This window comes from Adiantum capillus-veneris, chromosome 8, assembly GCF_014529385.1.
Source record: "Adiantum capillus-veneris isolate H3 chromosome 8, ASM1452938v2, whole genome shotgun sequence".
NCBI lineage: Eukaryota > Viridiplantae > Streptophyta > Polypodiopsida > Polypodiales > Pteridaceae > Adiantum > Adiantum capillus-veneris.
Genome location: NC_140938.1, coordinates 155,383,003 through 155,408,747, shown reverse-complemented (window position 1 = coordinate 155,408,747; position 25,745 = coordinate 155,383,003).

The window sequence follows — 25,745 nt, the reverse complement described above, 5'->3', positions numbered from 1 at the left end:
GGAACCAATTGTCACCCCCTAGAGAAAGAACATCCCCACCCCGAGCACCAGCCCCACCAACACAAATTCTACGTCCGCCACAATCACCACTTACAATCATCCTACGCCCACCACCAATTGGTACCCGCACACCAAGTATCATTGGTCTTGCAGAAGAGGTCAAGATGAGTGTAACAGAAGAAGGATCAAGTAAGAAGACTATTCAAAGAACTCATGCAGTGGAACAAGAGGTTAAGGATCAAAGATGCTACCCTGGGGGAGGTAAGTCAAGAAAATTGTGTTACAAATGTGAGTACATCTTTAACCTTGAATGAAATGAAATAGGCACCAAAGCGATGAATCGACAACATTGGGCAGTAAGGATAAGAGGTGTAAAGTGTTGATTAGGCCTCGTCAGAGTAAGAGGAATGCAAAGGGCATGAAAGATACAAGAGAAGAGGAAGATCAGCTTGCTAGCAAGGCTTTGCAGAAGGTGGGAAACATATCAAGCAAAGGGGAGGCTTTGAAAACGGAAGCCTGTGCACCAGCATGGACCCAGGACAGTGTAGCAAGCTAAAGGAATCTTGCATCAAGGCAGTTTCACTTGAGGACCATAACGAAGAGGTAAGTATGACTGAAGGTTTGGAGTTCGCTATTGCTCCAGAGGCTTGGCAGCGAGCAAGACTTTATTGTGTTGTGTTATAGACTTGTGATGGGGGAAAAAGAGCAGTGCAATAGGGTGGCCTCTGTACTCGTGCACACTCCACAAACCACGCCTCATGCAAACAAGCAAAGAACAAAACAAGGGGGCACCACCCTAAATTAAGAGGTTTAGGGACCTACTCACAATAGTGCACATAGGCAAGTGAGACTTCTGGCATTATGATGGCATCAAAACATATGGCAAAAACACATAGAAACGAAGCTTTGGGACCTTATGTAGCATATATATTACACAAGACATCAGCTTAACAATACAACGGCATCTGATCATACATAACAAGGATATAGAGAAGCAAGCCAAGGATGGCATAATCCCTTGTCAAAAACAATCAACTCAGCAAGTAGGTAGATTCCTACTAGCAACACATCAATACCTTTGAGATGATGGCGAGGATGGTGGCCATGGAGCATGAGAGAAGACTCCTTATTTAGGTTTTAGGGCTAGTAATGTAGCATACTAGAGGGAGAGAGAGAGAGGAGAGAGAGAGTAGAGCTCCATCCATAGCTCCTCGTTGTGAGCAATGTCGTCATAGCTTCATTGCTTGGTGAAGTGGGTGAAGTGTTTGTTTTGAGTGAGAGAAGGCTCTCTCTTAAATAGGTTTCTGAGAGGGTTTAGGATTAGGGATAAACATGCTTAAATCCGCTGATTGGGGTTACTTTTTGCTTAGGGTGGGTCAACACATTGAGGTCACCTGATATGTCACCATCAAGATATTTCTTGAGTGATGTGAGAGGGAGGGGTAAATGCTGATTTTTTTGTTGTGACACATATGGGGATAAGGCCTTGACCAGCATTTAAGAGCAGGTAAGGTGGCTGTTGAAACTGGAGGTTCTGCACATGTCAGGGGGGGACCTGCGGGGGGGGGTGGCAGCTGGGCCTCCTGAATATCAAATCTCAAAAAATCCTCAACCATGGCTTCTTTTGACATGTGTTCTTTGAAAAAATCAGCATGTCTCTTTTCAACTCAAAAGTCTTTATCCCTGTTGACTCACCTTTACCATAAGATTTTCCCTTTTCTCCTCCTGTAACTGCATTGTTGATGCCCACCACTGCTTCTAGTAACAGTGAACTGTTACCTACCAAATACTTATGGTGCAGTAAAAAATATTTACCATGGGTAAAAAAAGTTACTGTAGGTAAAAGTGATTTGTATTTACCATGTAGGTGAAAAATTATTTACTGTAGGTAAAAAATATTTACTGTGGTAAAAAATATTTACTGTCGGTAAAAAAGTGAAAACGGAGTATGCTGTGCTGTGAGTCCACACGAACATCCTCGTGTAAATTTCACTAGAAATTCACAACTAGAATGGGCTATTCTGTAAGATATAGGTTGTAAGCAGCTCGTTCCCACGTATCTTCTGTCCATGGCACTTTTTACTCTTTGGTGCTTTGTGAGTAGATTTTTCTTCTCATTTCGAGATCCCTTGGACTAGAGTATCCTCATCTCCCCAACAACTGACTGTGCCTTTATTGCATCTTCAGAAGGGGTCCTAAAAACCATGCATCATATAGCCCTCCCCCTTAAGCTAGAGGTATTTGATGCCTCTAGCTGTAGGTTGTGCTACAATAGGGTTCTCTTGAATACTTACCCACCTGGTACCAATTGAATTTGCCATGTTACTTCTTTCTTGGTTGATGCACCCTGTTTAGTCCTTTCTGATGAATAATTGTATCCATCCATAACTAACATTTGGTCTCCTAGACCCTTGAAAGCCATACCCCATCCTTTGTCAATATCCGCTTTCACTGGTTGCATTCTCTTTTTTTCTCTTTTTTTCTTCTCTTTTTTTTTTTTTTTTTTGAAACGAAGCTTGTACATGATTGTTACCTTAGTTGGAGCTCGAATATGATGAGCTCTGCTCTGAACCATCCTTAGAATTGATTTTACCAGCATATGGCTGTGAAAGACGATTGGTAGGCCTTCAATCGCCAACATTTACCGGGGTCTGATGTACCTTACCATCTAGGTCACCTAGTTGGTAACTACCATTTGAGAACCTCTGTATCACTACAAAAGGGCCTTCCCACTTAAGCAAGAACTTACCATCCTTCTACGATCAAAGTGATTGTCGAATCTGAGCACTAAAGAACCTTCCTTGATACCTTTCTTGACAAGGTTGCGATTGAACTTCTTTTCGTTTCTTCTCTGCCTGGGCTGCATAGTACTTCATTGCTGACTCTCGATCTAGCCCTACCTCTCCAAATCGATGATTCTTCTTCCACCTGCTTCTCTTGACTATCCTCTTGATGTGCTTTTAGAACTCGGAGGCTCGCTAGCTCCACTTCTATAGGCAATAGTGCCTCTTGCCCGTAAACCAAGTGAAAAGGTGTATACCCCAAGGATGTTTTAAAGGATGTTCTGTAGGCCCAAAGTGCTGCATCTAGGTGTCTGTCCCATGCCTTAGGATGTAAATGCACTTGCTTAGTGATGATTTTACATATAAGACCATTTACCTTTTCCACAAGACCATTGCACTGAGGGTAGTATGGTGTAGAGTGCCTGCGCTTGATTTTTAACTTGCTCATCAATTGCCCGACTAAATCAGCTTGAAATCCCGGTCCCCTATCCGAGAGAATCTCCAAAGGTGTGCCAAAACGGCAACAAAGGCATTCAAAAATGAAATCGCTCACGTCCTTGGCTGTGATGCGCTATTGAAGAATTTGAGGCAAGATCACATATGAACTTTGAGATACATTCACAAGGGGGAGACCAAGGACCTATTAGTTCGGGGCACAGCCAACCAGACTCATTGAGAACCTTGCCCTCTTACCTGGGAGAGTACGAAGCCAAGTCGGAAGTGAGAGCAATCCCATCTCAAAGATTTCTTCTAACAAGGTGATGGATTCGCAAGGATTTATTGAGTTGTTATCCACCCGGTGGCATGCACAATCACGTTAGCAGAACTCTAAGGTTAATGCCAAACATGTGGACCACGTAGGAAAATGCCTAGAAAAATTTGGAGTGAAAGACCCCACCTTGAAGCTACAAGAAGGGATCAGAGAGTTGGACAGACCTCAACTAAACACTAGGCCGGTACCATTGAATAAGGTTCCAGAATATTGCGAGGGAGAAGACGGAAACACCACGCTACCGGTAGAATTCCAAGGAGTAGTTTCCAAGGCTATTCTTGACAGTGGAGAGGGGGTTGCAATGGAGCGGGGGTTGCAATCGCCACCAAGGAAATCTGGAAAAAATGGGGAAAATCAGCTTTGAGGGCTACCATAATGAAACTGCAATTGGCAGATGGGTTCATGGAGAAGCCATTAGGACTCTTAGAAAAAGTGATTGTGCGGAATCGAGTATGAGCATACATTTGCAATAGTCAATTTCGACAAAAAGAACAATTATGAGATCATCTTGGGACGACCATTCATGCGACAATTGAAGATGGTCCAAGATTGGGGTTATGACCACATATACCTCAGACATGGCGAAACAACAACTAAAATACACCTGAAAGACCATAGTTACAAAGATGTGAACCAAACACCGGTGGAAGAGTTTGATTCGGCTACAATAGCAGATTCAGAACTACCAGCATGGTTAGGGCAACCAAAAGAGCTATGGATGTGCGGAGCTTCACATCGTGGAAGCTTAAGAAAAGAGGAATGCATCTTAGAAAGAGAAATTGAGGACAAGGAATATATTCCGGAACCTTTCCCTGAAGATGCCTTAGAACCTGTAGAATGGGAACACATACTAGCAACATTGGATGTCTGTACCATTACCGACAGTCCAACAACAAAATTTTGCGATAAGGATGGCTATGATGTGTTACCCTATTACATGGTAAGCGTTATACCAGAAAAGGAGAACATGAACGTACCATCACACTATCGAAAATTTACTATCCAGGACAGAAAAATCATCATGAAACCTCTAGTCAGGGAAAGAACCAACCAAGAATCTTACGATGGGCCTGAAAATGCAAAAAAGATAGACCTCGTAGAACCAAGTGAAAAGCCTCAGCCGGTCTATATAGCTAACGATTTAGAGCCTGAGGAGGAAGCACAGCTAACACACCTTCTCAAGAAGTATAAATATGTGTTCACTTGGTCCTATAAAGACCTCAAAGGAAGTTATCCATTAATATGCCAACATACAATTCCTTTGAAATCGGATGCAAAACCTAGCAAACAACGTCCTTATACATATAATGACACATTTGCTAAACGAATCAAAGAAGAGATTGATAAATTGATGGAAGCTGAATTCATCTATGAGATCAAACATACAGATTGGGTGTCACCCATTGTGGTAGTTCCCAAAAAGAATGGAAAACTGCGCGTGTGTGTAAACCTCAAGAAGGTGAATGCAGCAACCATAAGGGATAATTATCCCTTGCCAATTACAGAACATGTATTTGAGATAGTGGTCGGGAAGCGGGCTTATTCCTTTCTGGATGGGTTTTCAGGATACAACCAACTGGCAATAGCAAGGGAGGATCAACACAAAACAAAGTTTGCCACAGAATGGGGGATTTATGCGTATCAAGTTATGCCATTTGGCTTAACTAATGCACCAGCCACTTTCCAGAGGTTAATGACTCACGCATTCAAGGAATACCTAAGAATATTCTTAGAAATTTACATGGATGATCTGTGTACACTCTCTTCTGCGAGAGGAACATATGGACCATTTGCAAAAGGTCTTTGAAAAGTGCAGGACATATCGAATCTGTCTTAACCCGGAAAAGTGTGTATTTATGGTTAAGCAAGGACGAATTTTAGGACACATTGTCTCAAGAAATGGCATAACCACAGACCTAGACAAAGTCAAAGTCATTGTAGACCTGCCCAGGCCTACTAATGCGAAACAAGTGCAATCCTTCATGGGACACTGCGGATATTATCGAAGATTCATATACATGTATGCGGTTATCGCATAACCTCGTTTGCTAGTCAATTTCGAGTGGACCGAGGAGTGTGAAACTTCATTCCAAAAGCTGAAGGAAAACCTTATATCAGCACCTGTACTAAAGGCACCAGATTGGGAAAAGATATTCCATGTGCACATTGATGCTTCAACATATGCCATTGGAAGTATTTTAGCTCAACCTGGAGACGGAACAATAGATTTTCCGGTTTGCTATGCGAGTCGACAGTTAAACAATGCAGAAAAGAACTACACAACCACCGAGAGGGAAGGGTTAGAAATGATTTATGCTGTAAAGAAATTTCGGCATTATTTGCTTGCAAACAAATTTGTGTTCTTCACAGATCATCAAGCTCTTTTGTACCTAGTAAATAAACCTTGCAATACAGGAAAAATCGTACGCTGGTTTATTATATTGCTAGAATTTGACTTCACAGTAGTGGTCAAAAAGGGTAAAACCCATCTACGAGCGGATCATTTTTCAAGGATACACAACGGGGAAGCTCCTGAAGGAGTAGATGATGACATACCAGATGCTTATCTTTTCAACATTGAAATGGTACCCAAATGGTCTCATGAAATTGTTAGCATTCTTTCCTTGGGAAGTAGGTTTGATAATACAGAATGCAGATCCAAACAGCAAACAATTAGACAAACAAAAAAATTCCAATTGATAGCAGGACAGCTGTATTATCTTGGATCGGACCTAATCCTACGATTATGTATAAATCCGGAAGAATTCGAGTGCTACCTTGAAGATGCACATGTCCAAGGTTGTGCATTTCATTGTTCAACAGTGAAAACACACCAGAGACTGAAACAGTTAGGGGTTTATTGGCCAACTATGTATGCAGACACACATTCCTATGTTACCAATTGTACTATATGTAGTGTCAAACGACCAGTGGATAACGCAACTTTGTTTCAGGTAAACATAGCACCTGCATGGAGTCAATATATCATTGACTTCTTAACCACCAAGACGTTCCCTGAGAACATCAAAAGACCACGCGAAAAAGCTATAAAGATGGAAGCTCGTGACTTTCAGTTAATTGAGAACCAACTCTATAAACGAGGAAAGGACAATCAACTTAGAATCTATGCAAGTGAAAGCGAATACTTGCTGATTTTAGAAGATGCACATAGCGGAATAAGTGGAGGCCATTTTTCGGGCGATAAGACAGCAAAAATTGTCTTAACCACAGGAATTTGGTGGCCTACATTGCACATGGATGTTGAAGAGTTTGTAAAGCGTTGTGACGCATGTCAACGCACCAAGATGCCAATAAAAAGAGATGAGATTCCATTACGGCCAATGATGGGAGCAAGAGAATTTGCAAAATGGGGCATTGATTTTGTGGGACCTATATCACCCCCTGCATATCGCACCCATACCCAATATACCATAGTGGCTACGGACTATCTCACAAAATGGGTCGAAGCCAAAGCAGCACAAAAAGCTGATGCACGCACCACGGCACAATTTTTGTATGAGAATGTTTTTGTACGTTACGGGTTACCAATAGAAATTGTGCCGTGGTGCAATACAAAAACAACGCATTGCAAAAAGACGGCTTCTGCGACAACAACAACAAAGTGGACCACCATTGAGAATCAATGCCATTCGGCTGACGAAGTTGGAGGAGGAAACAGTGGAGCCAATAATTGCGGTCAAAATGGGCAACAATCAAGTTGAATCAACAGTATTGCTTGATTCTTGTGCTCAAGCAAATTTGATCTCTTACGGATTATACCAACAACTCAAAGTCACAGGTCAACTTCATCCTACTTCTCAAGTGCTGGAAAGTAGCACATCACACCCGTTGAAAACATTGGGATGGACTATATTGCATGTACAGATACATCAATATATTTACCCACACAAATTCTATGTGGTCACAGATGAAAGCACACAACACCAAATGATTCTGGGGCAACCTTGGCAAAAAGAGTACAATGTGCAGATAGATTGGAAAGCAAAGGCAGTCAAAATTCAGCACGAACATGAACAACAGGTGATAACTTTTGCTCAGCAATACCATCATGATCAACTGCAAACCATGCAATCACTGGAAACAAAGCCAAAAGCACAAATGCCATCAAAGAACAACAGGAAACCCGAGACCAAAAATGAGGTAAAAGCCAACGATACTACTTACAGACAGATGAAGTCACCGACCGCAATGCAAAGATCTAGGTTCCCAACACAACAAAAACAAGTATGGATGCGGAAGGATAGAAATGCCATGGAAGACAGAGAACAGTGCAACAACAAAATTCCAACGAAGCAGATGGTTCCACCACAAACCAAGGGCATAAAACATATGTGGATCCCAAAGAAAATGCTTAGCCATAACCGAAATGTCACTCACATTTGGATACCAAAGCAAAAGCAAAAGGAACTATCTTCCGTACAAGAAATAATGGAAAGCAGACAGCTGCATTTCAAAAAGGAAAACCGACATATGTGGATGCCGATGAAAGACAAACCAATGGCAAACAAGAAAGAGCCAAACCATCTACAAAAATCGGCAGCAACGAAATACCAACGGAAAGCAAAGGCAATACAAACCATAGCCATTACGGCCCAGCCAATTCTATCCTTAGAAACAGCTACAACTCCATCAACAGTGTCAGCAAAGCAATTGCCTTTTGAAAAAAAGACAATTAAACAGAGAGTAGTAGAGTTACAGTTGTTACTTGCAAAGAAAGCAGAAAACCTCGACAGCGAATGCCAATAAGCATCTTGCTTATTCCCTTCTCTTGCACAACATTAATTTTTCCATGCATTGACCGAGTATGCATAAAGTAGGGCCACATTAAGCGGCCAGGCATTAGCACAACTTTTTCAACCTATGCATGGCACATACTCCGAGGTGATACCTTGTCGTCTGGGAGGACTCCGGCTAGGAGGGGGGGAGGCATTCTAGAGGCACTCTCAAATGCGGAACCAATGACAGAAACAGCAAAAATGGGCATGATTTTCGACTATTTGAAGGGTTGTTGTTTGATTGCAAAATTTTCTAGAGTAACCCAAGTACATATGCCCTTATAAAGCATGAAACTACAGGTATAGGGGGCCAAACGCCAAATCAACCCCTAGGTGTGCATATATAAGTAGAAATAGCCATTTTTTAGGCAAATTATTGGTAAAACGGAGAAATCCGGCCATAAAAATTTCATGTGAGTGTATATAATGTGTTGCGGTGATGTTTGTGATTTATTATGATTTTTGGGGATTTTCTGGGTTTGATTTGCTATTGTCCTTTTAATTTTGCTAATTTTCGGCAGAAAAACCTGAAAAATACAAAAAGCAGGTGAAAAACAATCGTAATGAAAAACAAAAAATATGGTGATGATCAATGACTATAGGACAACCTATGGTACAGTGGGGGTGCAATTATGAGACTGGAGCAGAAAGCGTGTTTTGGCCAGGTTTTGACCGAAATGCCAAATTTCTGGTAAACAGAGCAAATGGAGTCCAAATCAAGAAATTTTTGAGCCTAAACCGCATCTTGCAAGAAGATAGGAGCACATGTCAAATTTCATGAAAAGTGGTTCGGGGACCTCCATTATAAGAAATTTTCCCGCCATTTTTAGCTCATTCTCACTATTGACTTTGTGGAGAGAGCTTCTGCCACCTAGAGCGGATCGACCTTCCAGCAGCTTCTACGACGCGCACGACTACCCGACAAACTCTAGACATGAGAGGTAGGCTCACCACCTTGAGCTTTTCGCGCATGTTTGTCATTATGTCGCGAAAACTAGCATAGGGGTCACACACAAAGCGAGGGGTAGAGACCTACAAGTAGAGACGGCGGCCTAACGGCTAACCCGAAAGCAACAAGACATCATCGACAGCTTACCCTAGTCTAGGAGACCAGTCCTGGATAGCCAAAGTCAGAAGGAAACCATCGGAAAAAACCCTAATTCCCAGAAACCCGCAAGAGGCCACCAAATGGGAAATCGGCGAAACGGCGACCAAATGCTACCAAAATTCATGGGTAGGAGCATCTCGATATGCTCGACAAGTCTATATGACCCGCATGACCAAAAAGTGACCCGAAGCAACACTAAACTTCAAAAACGGCATCAGACACACAAAGCGTCAAATTGCACTTGCGGCCAAACCGCAAGTCAGTTTGCCACTGATGGGGGCTTTTCACAAGCCAAGCTCCCATACCCCTCTTCTCTCGTCCCCATCCCATGAAAACCTCCTCTTAGGGAGGGAGTGATAAAAGACATTGGAAAAGAAAGAAAAAAATAAAGTATGATAATGTAAGTATATGAGAAAGGTAAAATGGGCCACCCTGGGCCTGCGGGGCAGCCCATCCCCACCCTGCCTCCTTTTTCTTCATTGTTGCCCCACCGTGTGTCCCTTTTCCTCTCCTCCACTCAAAAGGTCAACCCCCTCTCTCTTCCCCTTGTCCTTTCTCCTTTTTCTCTCCCCTCAAGCTACCCCACCCCCTGTCCTTACCAATAATGCACCCTAACTCACATGCCACCTCTCCTATCTTCCAAAACAGTATACCCCATCCCCCTTTTCTCTCTCCTATCATATCCCATGACCCAAATATCCCCCTCTCTCTCTAAAGGGCGCCATGTCTCTTGTCATGTAGCCAGATAACCTCCCCCACACTCAAACATACTCAGTTTCACTGAAAAAGGTGCCCACAGACCCATCCCCACCCGGTGGTTTCCTGATTTTTCTTGTGTTCACACACATCTGTACACAGATTCACCTCTGAATACACTCCCCTCTTATAATTACTTTATTCTCCATGTCACCTCTCACTTTTTTTCATCAACCCATCTCTCTCTCTTAGTCTCTCTCTCATGAGACTGCTGTTCTGGCACATATACACACAACCAGACAAGTGGTGGGCCCACAGTCACATGGCCTATGTAGATAATGATTTCTTCATTTCTAAATTCTAGAATTTCTCCCCCCTCCTCCCCTATATAAACAGGGGTCACCATCACTCTAAACACACACACAACATCACCAAAGAGTACACTATGCACTGTGTGTGCCTAGTACACAAACACACACCCACACCATCACCATCACCATCACCGCAATCACCATGCTCCTCTTGAGCATGACCGCTACACCCTTGGGCTATGGAAGATGAAGGACAGCTAAATGAAGGATGATGGCCATAACCCTCATGCGAGTCTTCGCCATCAGCTCCCACCTATCCGCCATGTGCTCTACCACTCTCTCCCTTCTCTTTCCCCTACCCTATGCTCCCCATTTCATCGCCTTATTCTCTAAATAAAGCTTAAGGTTTTGTGAGTATGTTTCTTGCAATCTTTTGCCCATGTGAGGTGTGCGGAATCGCCACCTAGTCTTGTGTTTGGAGTAAGCTTGTGTATGTGTGAAGGGTGTGCGGATTCGCCATCCTTCTGTAGTGCCTAAGTACTAAGCCGCTATACACTCTCTCTCTCTCTCTCTCTCTCTCTCTCTCTCTCTCTCTCTCTCTCTCTCTCTCACTTGATCTCATTCCCCTTCCTCTTCATCATTACTCCCAAGCATCCATCTCTCTTGGATGAAAACTTTGTTATGGTGGTGTGTTGCTTGCGTCCTAGCCGCTCAAGCTAGGTGGTGCCCCCCCTGTTTGCTTTACTATGACAGGCTCGAGGCGCGCCATTCGGCCCTCGGTGTTTTAGAGGCCGTCGAGGTTCGCGCTTCATTTTGCTCCCGTCACCACCAAACTTCACGAGCGACTTTCCTAGACCATCAACAACCAAGTCCAATGGTGGTAGACCACCATAAATCATCAAAGGTATGTAAACGCAACCACGGGTGCTTCTAGAGCGACAAATTGCCAAATGGAGCTCCGGTGAAGCCAAAGTCGACAAACACCATACGGCAAGGATCCCCAAGGGATCGGGAAGCTATGGAGACCAACATCGAGAAATTTCATCGCCAAAAAGAACCCCAAAAGTCAGAATACGGCTCGAAAGCTCTGAAGTCCACACAGGGAGCTATACTCTATCCATTTGACTTTTTTGTTGAAATTAGGCTCAAAAGGGACTTAGGGGGGCAAAGGGCAAGCACTGGGAGCACCAGCACTGAAAAATTCACTAGGAGACATCCTACGCGTAGGATGTCTCAAGAGCACTTTTTGGCACAAACTCCAACATTTTTTATCATGCACATGTTCTGAATGACATTTACAAGCCATACACCAAGTTTCATCACAATTGGACCAAGCTTGACCTCATATGCATGGAAAAACGCATAGTTACGGCATAGAGGAAAAAATGGGCCAAAGACCTACCAAATCTTGTCCAAATCCCATGAAACTTGCACAACACATTCACCAACACATCAGCAAACAATCTGTGTGGTCAGGGAGAAAAAAATGATGAAATAGACATCCTACGCGTAGGATGTCTATTTGACCTTTTTGGCATGCAAGAGATGTTTTATCATTCCAGATCAAATCACCTCATCATCAGGAGCCCATATATCAAGTTTGAGGCCATTCTAATCACTTTTGACCCCCAACACCTTCAAGATACACTTTTTGTTCCCAAAAAACACTACACAGAGCCTTACAAGCATCAAATCTTGTCCAAATTCAAATCCAAGAACAAGGCCATGTTCCATAGGCCAAGGACAACCCACAGAAGAAGTTTCATGTCATTTCGATGAAAAAGACATCCTACGCGTAGGATCATAAATTTAGCCTTCTGTGCAAAGAATGACATCATGGGAGCCAATACCATGGTGCAATGAGCCCATATACCAATTTTTAACCCATCTGGACATCAATTGCTACCTATGATGGACATTCTACCCAAATTGTGACCTAAAGCCTGAATCAGCCCAAAAATCCACTTTTTGATATCCAAATTCAAATTCAAGCCTATAGCCATGTTCCATGAGCCTTACACTACATGCATGTCACGTACGAACCAATTCTGATGAAAAAAAACATCCTACGCGTAGGATGGCTAGATGGAAATTTTTGGCCAGATTTGCACTGTGAGCACATGCACACCTTCACAAGTTCCTTTTAAGCTTTAATTTCAATTTTCAAGTCATTTGGATAAGTAAAACTCAATTTTGCAACTAATATGGAAAAAACGCTAACTTCGGACTACTGAGTGCAACAGGATCTATGGCAGCCTCAAAGTCACCGGCAAAGAAGAAAAGAATGACCATCAAAGATTATCTGGATGAAGTGGAATCCTTTGTCATTCCAGAGGGAACACTAAAGCCCACCAGCACCTGGATACAAGAGGATCTGTTAGAGTCAAATGACCTAAAGATCTACCAGAGAGTGTTCAAAGACAATGAAGGCAATGTCATAGAGCTACCAATGCTGCCGAGAGAGCTCAATGAGTTTGTATGAAGCAAAATGGCCAGCTACTTGGAGAAAATTGACCTCCACAACTACTTCGAAGCAATACCGGCAGGGGTGGACATCAAAAGAGTCTGGGAGTTTGTAACAAGCATCAAAGAGGATGGAGTAGCCAAGGTAACAGATTTACAAGGCGGACCTGATACAGAGATAATAATCACTGAGCGGATTGTAGCCCATGCACTAGACCTCTCCAATGAGGGAGACAGCGTAACAAAAAGAAGGGATGAAGTCAAGGTGTACAAAGAGAAAAAGGAAAATTACACCTTTAAAGACATTGCCAACCCAAAGGTGGCAATTATGAGCCAGTTGTACAACCAGTACTTCCACATGTGCACTAAGAGGCCACAGAAGTACAGGATGCCGCCAGGTGCAATTGCCACAACGTTCACTTGGGCAATGACAAAAGGCACCCCAAAGATAATCAACTATGCGGCATACATACATGACAGCTTAGTAAAAATGGGCAACAAAAAGCCAACCTACATAGTGCCAGGAGAACTGATCACCAAGGTGGTTTATGGGCCACTACACGCTAAAGGAAGGTGGCCTGACCCCCCATCTCAGAATGATTGGCTAAGAGTAAAAGAAGACAAGGAAGATGAGCCGCAAAGGGCACCAAGGGTGGCTACGAGGTTGAAAAGATGGCTAGAGCCAGTTGAAGAGGAGCAACCCGAGCAGAAGAAAGGAAAGAAAGAGTTTTCTCAAGTGCCAACCAAAGAGACAAGGTCACAAAAAGCGGCAAGACTAGAGAGGCTGATGGAGAGTTTCCGAGCAGAAAGAGCCCTCAAGGGTGATTTAAACGAACTCTGGAAGCCATCTCTCGAGTCTATGTCCGGATCATCCAGAAGAGTGCAAAGGGACCGCTTTGAAAACTATATCAAGAATTTTGAGATTCTTGATGCTGCAACGGAAAACATTCCCCATGTCCCTTTCATTGAGGAGGAAGTGGAGCAGATAAGGCAGACACTGCTAGATGAACAAGAAAGCCAAGAAAGAGAAAGAAAAACAAAAGCAGACAGGGACTTAAAGGGAAAACCGGCAGCTTTACCAGATAGCCCTAAACCCAGTCCACCGCCCTCACCACCTCCTAGCAGCCCTCCACCAGAAGGCAAGGAGGCTGATGAAACACAAGAAGAAAGGCAAGAAGAGGAGCAAGAGCAAACGTAGGAACCTGAGCCAAAAGAAGAGGCCAAGCCTGAATCTGAGCAAAAAGGATTAGATGAGGCCTACTACGCAATTTTGGAACTGCTAGCTGCAAGCTATACAAAGGAAGAAGCCGCCACAGTCGCATTCGACTTAGCGAGAACATGGCATAAAGAACAGATGTAAGGCATCCGACTAGTGGAGCTAAAAGAAATTGCTATAGACACTGTAGACCTGCACCCACCCTCCAATGACTGGGACGTGCTGATGACAAAGCTAGCCGGATTGCGAGCACAATCCATGGCTTCAGAGAAAGAAATGACAACTCTCAAAGCCACTGAAGAACAGATCAAAAAGGAAGTAGATTATCTGCAAACACAAAGCCATAGGCAAAGAGAGAGAGAAGATGACCTGTAGGCCAGCTTGGCAATGGCTCTACAAAACTGCCAAGCAATGGAAGAAGCAAATGAGGCAGCAACAAAAAGAATACAAGCAACTGAAGAAGAGTGTCTGCAGCTCAGCAAGTCATTGCGAGATGCCGAAAAAGAACGAGATAATCTGACACTACAGTTGGCAGAAGAAACAAAAGAAGTTGAGGCCATGAGGAATGCCAAGGAAAGAGCAGAGATAGAACAAGAAGCAAGCCTGGATGAGGTCCTTGAGCTCAAGGACCAACTAAAAGTCAAAGATCAAACCATCCAGAGGCTGCGAGCATCACCTGCTAGAGTCAGAGCTACGAGCTCGACTCAAATCATTTCCGAGAGTCAATTATATGAAGAGCAAATGCAGGAACTTCAGAAGGAGCTGACTCTCGAGAAAAAGCAGAGGTTAATGATGGTTGAAGGTTCTATCGTAATGCAAACAAGAATGGAGGAGGGCCAAAAAGCCCTGCAAGAAGAAGCGAAAAAGCAAACACTCCTCAGGCAAATTGAGGAGTTGAAAGGCCAGCAAGGAGGAGAGGCAGAAAGCTCAAGGCCAGCCACCAATGAGGGCATTGACCTTGAAAATGTGACAGATCGTGTGGACACACACATGCAAGAGGAAAGCATAGCAGGATCCTCTCAAGAGCCACAGGATCTAACACAAGAAGAGGAGGAAAAATTGCGTAAGGCAATAGAGGAAGAGCTAAGAGAAAGCACGAAGGAAGCCATGGAATGGGAGCAGAGGGTCTTCAAATCTATGACAATCAGAAGATCGACGCCAGCAATCTCAGTCGCGAGTGGCTTCAACCCTCTCTCCCATATCCATTGCTGAAATATGAGGCAGCTACAATAAACAAGCGGATCAGAGAAGAGCCAACGTTACCTCTCTACAATGCAGACACCTCGAAGCCAGAAGGAGTTAAGCTTATAGTGGATGCTTAGCCAAAGTGGAGGAAGGCTTGGCTTACAAAGTACACACAATACCTAATCCACCTGGTAGATGCACCTAAAGATATCAGAGACAATCTCAGCTTCTATCCTCTACCAAGGGTTAGGACGTGGAAGGCATAGGAAATTTTACAAAGAAGCCAACCCACTTGGTTGAATTACCCAAAGATGCCGGGCGTGAAGGCAGGTGAGAGAATAAGTGTCCAATACATGGTGAAAACCCTAACGGGCGCCATAAAGTTTTTCACTGGCTCACCTGACCTTACATCCATTATGATGAGAAAAATCTGCAGAACCATCTTAGTAGTGTTCGAGACCTTCAAGCCAGGCCAGGTGACCGACAGTATGTTCTTCTTCCAGGATACATACAGATGTAGATGTGCTTATGATCTGTCAGGTCAGCCTTCCAAGGAGGTGATACATGCGTTGTATCAAAGAATCATGTTTCTACCATCCTATCACCTCCAGGCATTTGAAGAAGCATTCTATACGGGGTTCTTCACCATGAATACAGATATCTTTGGCCCAACAATGTTGAACCTACATGCCAGGTACGAATCACTACTAAAGATGCGGGAAATGATAAGATGAAGCAGCTGATCAAGGCCATGTCGGGGACGACATGAGCAAGGAGGGGGGGAATGTTAGAAGCTAGACACACCCCACGGCATCTAACTACTCGGAGGACTATTATTTTTGTAATTATTTATTCATTGAGGAAAACCCGATTTTTCACCTTGTAATTATTGGGACTTACAGAAGTTTCCAAATAGTATCCCACTTTTGATAGTTAGATTGAGTAGATGGTTGATTTTGGAACTTTAGGGTTTGAGAAATTGTAAGGTATATATACCACTTTTTGACCTTAATGAAAAATCTTTTGCCATTTTAAAACAAGTTTGAAGTCTATGAGTGAGCGTACTATGTACGAGAGAGAGAGAGAGAGAGAGAGAGAGTGTGTGAGCTTCATCTTGACGCTACGTGTGCTCCGGTGGTCGGAATCGAGTGCGGAGAAGTGCAGCGTGTTGCCCCCGACTAGAGCTACGCGCCGATACCAACATTGCGCGCGTACGGTTCGGCTTTGTGAGTTTGTTCTACGAGATTCATCGATTGTTTGGGTGAGCATATGTTGTCCGATTTTGCATTGCATCATATCCACGCGTTCACATTGTGTAGAACTACACATTAGGCACTTTAGATTTTGGAAACGAAGACCTGCAGATTTCGGCCAGACATCCTACGTGTTTCTGCACCGGGTGTTTTGGGTAGGAATTTTGGTTCATAGACCTTAGGGAGAGTGACCTATTGGTATTAGTAGGGTCTCCTTCAAGTTCTATGGTTTTTTTGAAATTGTTTGATAGGTGTTGATGGGGGCTTTTCACAAGCCAAGCTCCCATACCCCTCTTCTCTCGTCCCCACCCCATGGAAACCTCCTCTTAGGGAGGGAGTGATAAAAGGCATTAGAAAAGTAAGAAAAAAAATAAAGTATGACTATGTAAATATATGAGAAAGGTAAAATAGGCCACCTCATGCCTGCGGGGCAGCCCATCCCCACCTTGCCTCCTTTTTCTTCACTGATGCCCCGCCGTGTATCCCTTTTCCTCTCCTCCACTCAAAAGGTCAACCCCCTCTCTCTTCCCCTTGTCCTTTCTCCTTTCTCTCTCCCCTCAAGATACCCCACCTCTCACCAATAATGCATTATAACTCACCGATAATGCACCCTAACTCACATGCAACTTACCCTATCTTCCAAAATAGTATACCCCACCCCCTCTTTCTCTCTCCTATCATATCCCATGACCCAAATACCCCCCTCTCTCTCTAAAGGGCGCCATGTCTCTTGTCTTGTAGCTAAATAACCTCCCCCACACTCACACACACTCAGTTTCACTGAAAAAGGTGCCCACAGACCCATCCCCACCCAGTGGTTACCTGATTTTTCTTGTGTTCACACACATCTGCACACAGATTCACCTCTGAACACACTCCCCTCTCTCCCCTCTTGTAATTACTTTATTCTCCATGTCACCTCTCAGTTTTTTTCATCAACCCATCTCTCTCTCTTAGTCTCTCTCTCATGAGACTGCTGTTCTGGCACATATACACACAGCCAGACAAGTGGGGCCCACAGTCACATGGCCTATGTAGATAATGATTTCTTCATTTCTAAATTCTAGAATTCCCCCCCCCCCCCTCCTCTCCTATATAAAGAGGGGTCACCATCACACTAAATACACACACCATCACCAAAGAGTACACTATGCACTGTGTGTGCCTAGTGCACACACACACACACACACCATCACCATCACCGCAATCACCATGCTTGTCCTGAGCATGACCTCTACACCCTTGGGCTATGGAAGATGAAGGGAAACTAAATGAAGGATAATGGCCATAACCCTCGTGCGAGTCCTCGCCATCAACTCCCACCTATCCGCGATGTGCTCTACCACGCTCTCCCTTCTCATTCCCCTACCCTATGCTCCCCATTTCATCGCCTTATTCTCTAAATAAAGCTTGAGGTTTTGTCTGTATGTTTTCTTGCAATGTTTTGCCCATGTGAGGTGTGCGGAATCGCCACCTAGTCTTGTGTTTGGAGTGAGCTTGTGTATGTGTGAAGGGTGTGCAGATTCGCCATCCTTTTGTGGTGCCTAAGTACTAAGCCGCTATACCCCCTCCCTCACTCTCTCTCTCTCTCACACATGATCTCATTCCCTTTCCTCTTCATCATTACTCCCAAGCATCCATCTCTCTTGGATGAAAACTTTGTTATGGTGGTGTGTTGTTTGCGTCCTAGCCGCTGAAGCTAGGTGGTGCCCCCTGTTTGCTTTACCATGACAGGCTCGAGGCGCTCCATTCGGTCCCCGGTGTTTTAGAGGCCGTTGGGGGTCCGGGGTTCACTTTGCTCCCGTCATTTGGTGCCCCCACTGAGGATCTTTTCATGAAACCCTTCAGTTTACAAGACTGAAACCCCTAAACTATTGTGAATGGATGAATGGCTAGCAGGATTTTCTAATTGGATGACAGAAGAAGAAGAGCTCCAAGCACAACTGGACGAGCTCCGCATCTCCATCGAAGCTGGAGTGCCAGGCATAACGGTAATCGATTTGCAGTGGGAGAGTCAACCAACACGCCAAACCCAGTGGATATACATAGGCCAAGTGCCAAGAAGAAGAAGGAGAAGGTCGAAACCATGTCCGCAACCTACAACCAACCCACAACAACAAAATGGAAGGATCTCTACACAATAGAGAATCAACACTATTCTACTTTGAGAATCGAGTAACTCAAGTCACCGAGGTAATTATCACAGTCAGTTTTCAAGTCGCACCTGATGCTGCAGCACAGATAACGGAAGCATTGGCTCACACTCTCACTAGAGAAACTAGGGATCTACTGAGTTTGTTTTAGGAAAGAACATCACCCTCTCCCACAAGCTTGGACAGTGACTAAGCACCTCTAAGCTTCACATGAATCAGTACAACCTACCTCAAGACAGATCACACATACCAACACGTGTACGCTCAATCAAGGTAATACTGGATTTGAAGGCTCACTACCAACACGTCATTGACACCATGCCGGGTGGGGAGCGGTTTTTGGAGGTTCTGGCATCAGATCAACCATTTGTCTTACCTTTGGTACAAGGCAATGTACCGTTTGAAGTTTTAATCTATGTCCTAGTATAAGAGGGTATACACGCCTCCTTGTAAAGAAGTAAAAAAACTTTTGCAAACTAAGCAATGTGTCTTTCTAGCTCTCTCTCAGTAATCATGGCAAGTGTAGCATTTCCAACATTTAAAGGAAAGAAGGGGGAGGATTTGGTAACAGACTTCCTAGATGACTTTGAAGTAGCATGTGTAGTGAGCAACAAAGATACGGATGAATCCCGGGTTAGAATCTTTAAGCATCTCATGAAGCTAGAAGCTAGATCATGGTACAATGCACTTCCACAAGCAACCAAGGATGACTGGGAACCCTTAAAAAACGCTTTTAAGAGGCGCTTTGGGGGAGGTACCACTTCAGAAAAGTTGTGGGACAAGTTGAGAGACTTGAAGCAGGAGGGTCTTTTAGAATATGCCACCTATGAGTCCAAATTTGTGGATTTGTGGGAACGGTGAGTTGAGTCACTGGCTAGGGGGGAAGCTGCACCCCATTTCCTAAAAAAAGATCGGTTCACGCATGGCTTATGGCCGCTTCTCAAGGAGAAGGTGAAAGGTAGATTCACGGCTACGTACGAGTTAGCCGTTGAGATTGCTCGCCTCAAGGACAAGAAGCTGCGAATGAAAGCCAAAGAAACCGAGTCAACAGAATTAGGAACATCGCGTTGGCCAGCAACTACGACAACCACCATTCCACCACCACCACCGGCTCTTGGGGTAAGAGATGACCAACAAGATATGTTGGCCCATATTACTGACCAACTGCAAAATTTGTCTGTCCACTTAATACAGCAAGGGAGGAGTCAAGAAAGAGATCAAGACCCTGGAAGAGCACGACGACAAAACAGGGAGTATCACTGCTACAACTGCGGAAAAGATGGTCACGGTATGTACTACTGTCCCAAACCACAACAAAACTATAATAGAGGAGGTAGGAGGAACCAATTGTCACCCCCTAAAGAAAGAACATCCCCACCCCGAGCACCAGCCCCACCAACACAAATTCTACGTCCGCCACAATCATCCTACGCCCACCACCAATTGGTACCCGCACACCAAGTATCATTGGTCTTGCAGAAGAGGTCAAGATGAGTGTAACAGAAGAAGGATCAAGTAAGAAGACTATTCAAAGAACTCATGCAGTGGAACAAGAGGTTAAAGGATCAAAAGATGCTACCCAGGTGGGGGAGGTAAGTCAAGAAAATTGTGTTACAAATGTGAGTACATCTTTAACCTTGAATGAAATAGGCACCAAAGCGATGAATTGACAACATTGGGCAGTAAGGATAAGAAGGTGTAAAGTGTTGATTAGGCCTCGTCAGAGTAAGAGGAATGCAAAGGGCATGAAAGATACAAGAGAAGAGGAAGACCAGCTTGCTAGCAAGGCTTTGCAGAAGGTGGGAAACATATCAAGCAAAGGGGAGGGCTTTGAAAACGGAAGCCTGTGCACCAGCATGGACCCAGGACAGTGTAGCAAGCTAAAGGAATCTTGCATCAAGGGAGTTTCACTTGAGGACCATAACGAAGAGGTAAGTATGACTGAAGGTTTGGAGTTCGCTATTGCTCCAGAGGCTTGGCAGCCGAGCAAGACTTTATTGTGTAGTGTTATAGACTTGTGATGGCGGGAAAAAGAGCAGTGCAATCGGGTGGCCTCTGTACTCGTGCACACTCCACAAACCACGTCTCATGCAAACAAGCAAAGAACAAAACAAGGGGGCACCACCCTAAATTAAGAGGTTTAGGGACCTCACACATAGTGCACATAGGCAAGTGAGACTTCTGGCATTATGATGGCATCAAAACATATGGAAAAACACATAGAAACGAAGCTTAGGGACCTTATGTAGCATATATATACACAAGACATCAGCTTAACAATACAACGGCATCTGATCATACATAACAAGGATATAGAGAAGCAAGCCAAGGATGGCATAATCCCTTGTCAAAAACAATCAACCCAGCAAGTAGGTATGATCCTACTAGCAACACATCAATACCTTAGAGAATGATGGCGAAGATGGTGGCCATGGAGCATGAGAGAAGACTCCTTATTTAGGTTTTAGGGCTAGTAATGTAGCATACTAGAGGGAGAGAGAGAGAGAGGGAGAGAGAGTAGAGCTCCATCCATAGCTCCTCGTTGTGAGCAATGTCGTCATAGCTTCATTGCTTGGTGAAGTGGGTGAAGTGTTTGTTTTGAGTGAGAGAAGGCCTCCTTAAATAGGTTTCTGAGAGGGTTTAGGATTAGGGATAAACATGCTTAAATCCGGTTATTGGGGTTACTTTTTGCTTAGGGTGGTCAACACATTGAGGTCACCTGATATGTCACCATCAAGATATTCTCTAGAGTGATGTGAGAGGGGAGGGTAAATGCTGATTTTTCTGATTGTGACACATGGGGATAAGGCCTTGACCAGCATTTAAGAGCAGGTAAGGTGGCTGTTGAAACTGGAGGTTCTGCACATGTCAGGGGGGGACCTGCGGGGGGGAGGTGGCAGCTGGGTCCTCCTGAATATCAAATTCTCAAAAAATCCTCAACCATGGCTTCTTTTGACATGTGTTCTTTGAAAAAATCAGCATGTCTCTTTTCAACTCAAAAGTCTTTATCCCTGTTGACTCACCTTTACCATAAGATTTTCCCCTTTTCTCCTCCTGTAACTGCATTGTTGATGCCCAATCACTGCTTCTAGTAACAGTGAACTGTTACCTACCAAATACTTATGGTGCAGTAAAAAATATTTACCATGGGTAAAAAAAGTTACTGTAGGTAAAAAGTGATTTGTATTTACCATGTAGGTGAAAAATATTTACTGTAGGTAAAAAATATTTACTGTCGGTAAAAAAGTGAAAACGGAGTATGTTGTGCTGTGAGTCCACACGAACATCCTCGTGTAAATTTCACTAGAAATTCACACCTAGAATGGGCTATTCTGTAAGATATAGGTTGTAGGCATGCATAAGAGCTCGTTCCCACGTATCTTCTGTCCATGGCACTTTTTACTCTTTGGTGCTTGTGAAGTAGATTTTTCTTCTCTTTCGAGATCCCTTGGACTAGAGTATCCTCATCTCCCCAACAACTGACTGTGCCTTTATTGCATCTTCAGAAGGGGTCCTAAAAACCATGCATCAACTTGGAGATGGGTAATGCCTCTAGTCTACTGAAGGGTGTTATAAACTTGGATATGGGTAATGCCTCCAGTTTATGTGAGGGTGTTCAGAGTAAGTTTGATGATCAATATGTTGCCAACCTTTTAAGGATTTTCCAAACTCCTCCACAACACAGCATTGTGTTTGCATGGGATGCATTAGACCTATGGCTATGGCTAGCTGCTCTAACATATAGAGAGAAGATCAGCATGGAGATAAGAGCAAAGGAGCCATGGATAGACAAAATCCTGATAGAATGCAAGAATAAAGACCTCATTCGCAATTTGGTACAATTTTTTACAAATAGTGCATCCTCTCTTTGGAGAAAGGTAGGTGGATTACACTTGTATTTAAGCCGCAAGGTAGGTGGCTTGCTATTAGCATTAGTAAAGGAAGCTGACATGTTTGAGCACACCCAAAAGAAGCATGATATGCTTGCAGTTTTTTCTAATGGCAGTAAGCAGAAGTCTGAAGACAACTTGAGCTCACCACACCAACAAGGCGGCCATATATGGTGGATTCTTGGTACACTCTTGGGAATCATAATTTTCAGTTCTGTCTTTGCAGGAGCCAAGATGCTCCTTTCCCCTCTCGCTACTGGTGGTTACAAATTTGATCCAATTTGGCATGCAAATTTTATTGTGCGGGCACTGCAAACAATGATCCTATTTTTCACTTGGGATCTAGGAGGACATTGGCACAAAGTTCTGGAAGCCATGGGCTTCCCATTTAATCAACCGACACTATTCCAAGGAACAAGTTATCACTCGGACATGTTACAGATTCATGAATATCCCAGAAATCTCACCAATGACCAAATGGAATGGCTAATTCAGAAGGAAACTCGATATCGGATCCTACAGTTAAGCGGAAGAAGAAATAGAGCTAGAGACATGAATGCCTCTAGCCAAAAGGGGAGGGCTAATGATGGGGGCTTTTCACAAGCCAAGCTCCCATACCCCTCTTCTCTCGTCCCCACCCCATGGAAACCTCCTCTTAGGGAGGGAGTGATAAAAGGCATTAGAAAAGTAAGAAAAAAAAATAAAGTATGATTATGTAAATATATGAGAAAGGTAAAATAGGCCACCTCATGCCTGCGGGGCAGTCCATCCCCACCTTGCCTCCTTTTTCTTCACTGATGCCCCGCCGTGTGTCCCTTTTCCTCTCCTCCACTCAAAAGGTCAACCCCCTCTCTCTTCCCCTTGTCCTTTCTCCTTTCTCTCTCCCCTCAAGCTACCCCACCTCTCACCAATAATTCATTATAACTCACCGATAATGCACCCTAACTCACATGCAACTTACCCTATCTTCCAAAATAGTATACCCCACCCCCTCTTTCTCTCTCCTATCATATCCCATGACCCAAATACCCCCCTCTCTCTCTCTAAAGGGCTCCATGTCTCTTGTCTTGTAGCTAAATAACCTCCCCCACACTCACACACACTCAGTTTCACTGAAAAAGGTGCCCACAGACCCATCCCCACCCGGTGGTTACCTGATTTTTCTTATGTTCACACACATCTGCAAACAGATTCACCTTTGAACACACTCCCCTCTCTCCCCTCTTGTAATTACTTTATTCTCCATGTCACCTCTCACTTTTTTTCATCAACCCATCTCTCTCTCTTAGTCTCTCTCTCATGAGACTGCTGTTCTGGCACATATACACACAGCCAGACAAGTGGGGCCCACAGTCACATGGCCTATGTAGATAATGATTTCTTCATTTCTAAATTCTAGAATTCCTCCCCCCTCCTCCCCTATATAAAGAGGGGTCACCATCACACTAAATACACACACCATCACCAAAGAGTACACTATGCACTGTGTGTGCCTAGTGCACACACACACACCCACACCATAACCATCACCGCAATCACCATGCTTGTCTTGAGCATGACCTCTACACCCTTGGGCTATGGAAGATGAAGGGAAACTAAATGAAGGATGATGGCCATAACCCTCGTGCGAGTCCTCGCCATCAACTCCCACCTATCCGCCATGTGCTCTACCACGCTCTCCCTTCTCATTCCCCTACCCTATGCTCCCCATTTCATCGCCTTATTCTCTAAATAAAGGTTGAGGTTTTGTGAGTATGTTTTCTTGCAATGTTTTGCCCATGTGAGGTGTGCGGAATCGCCACCTAGTCTTGTGTTTGGAGTGAGCTTGTGTATGTGTGAAGGGTGTGCGGATTCGCCATCCTTTTGTGGTGCTTAAGTACTAAGCCGCTATACCCCCTCCCTCACTCTCTCTCTCTCTCTCTCTCACTCTCTCTCTCTCTCTCTCTCTCTCTCTCTCTCTCTCTCTCACTTGATCTCATTCCCTTTCCTCTTCATCATTACTCCCAAGCATCCATCTCTCTTGGATGAAAACTTTGTTATGGTGGTGTGTTGTTTGCGTCCTAGCCGCTGAAGTTAGGTGGTGCCCCCTGTTTGCTTTACCATGACAGGCTCGAGGCGCTCCATTCAGTCCCCGGTGTTTTAGAGGCCGTCGGGGGTTCGGGGTTCGCTTTGCTCGCGTCAGTGTTTGGCTCTAGAAAGCGTTGTAGGAAGTTTCCTCTTATGCACTCTTGAAGGCTGTGACTTAGACAATTGGTAGAGACCTCTATAGGAATTAGTTAGGATTCGGTCGAGTGTAGGTTGACACCTTATGCTTGCTTCCACGCGCCTGCGGGTCGAGCTTCGTCCTTAGCTGACATTACATGTTAGGTGAGTTCTCGCTGTGCTGACGTCCGTCACGGCGTATCCGTCCAAAATTTCTTCAAAACAGACTTTTTAAAGATTTTAAATGCAACCCAGCACTTAGCAAATAGATTAATGATGAATAGCTCTAGATCAAAATCAGATCACTTACCTAAAGCTGCTCCTAAAATCATATGGGGTTTTGTATCTATGAGTAGAAATATGCTTCAATGCCACACACGGACGAGCAAACGCTTTTATCACCTCACAAACCACTCAACCACCACAACAACTACTCTAATATACAAATCCTAACTAGATCTACCTAGTCGCAGACCGTCGGCAAGGCACACGCTTCTTGGCTATTCACTTGATCTCGGAATAACCTCTTCCGGTTCCACTTAAGAAAAATGCTTTCTTTAGCTGAAACTAAAGCAAGCAACCATCACACGAGTGTTAGTAGGAATACCTACCTAAGTCTTAAGTAATGCATTGCTACCTTTTGCATCTTCTGAAGCACTTGTCTCTGGACTCCTTGAGTCGTGCGAGCTTGGTTTCCTTGAACCGTGCCACTTGTGGCTCCTTGAGTCGCATGTGAATTCATAAACTTTCACAAGTAACTTCGTAAGATTAGTAACATTTGCATTGAGTGCAGAGAGGTTGCATTCAATTACGCTTTGGTTATTTTTCAAAGTTTTGAAAGCAGCCATACCTACAAGGTCATGATCTCCTAGATCATCGTCGTCATGCATATTAGTGTTAGCGGCACCCATGGTGCC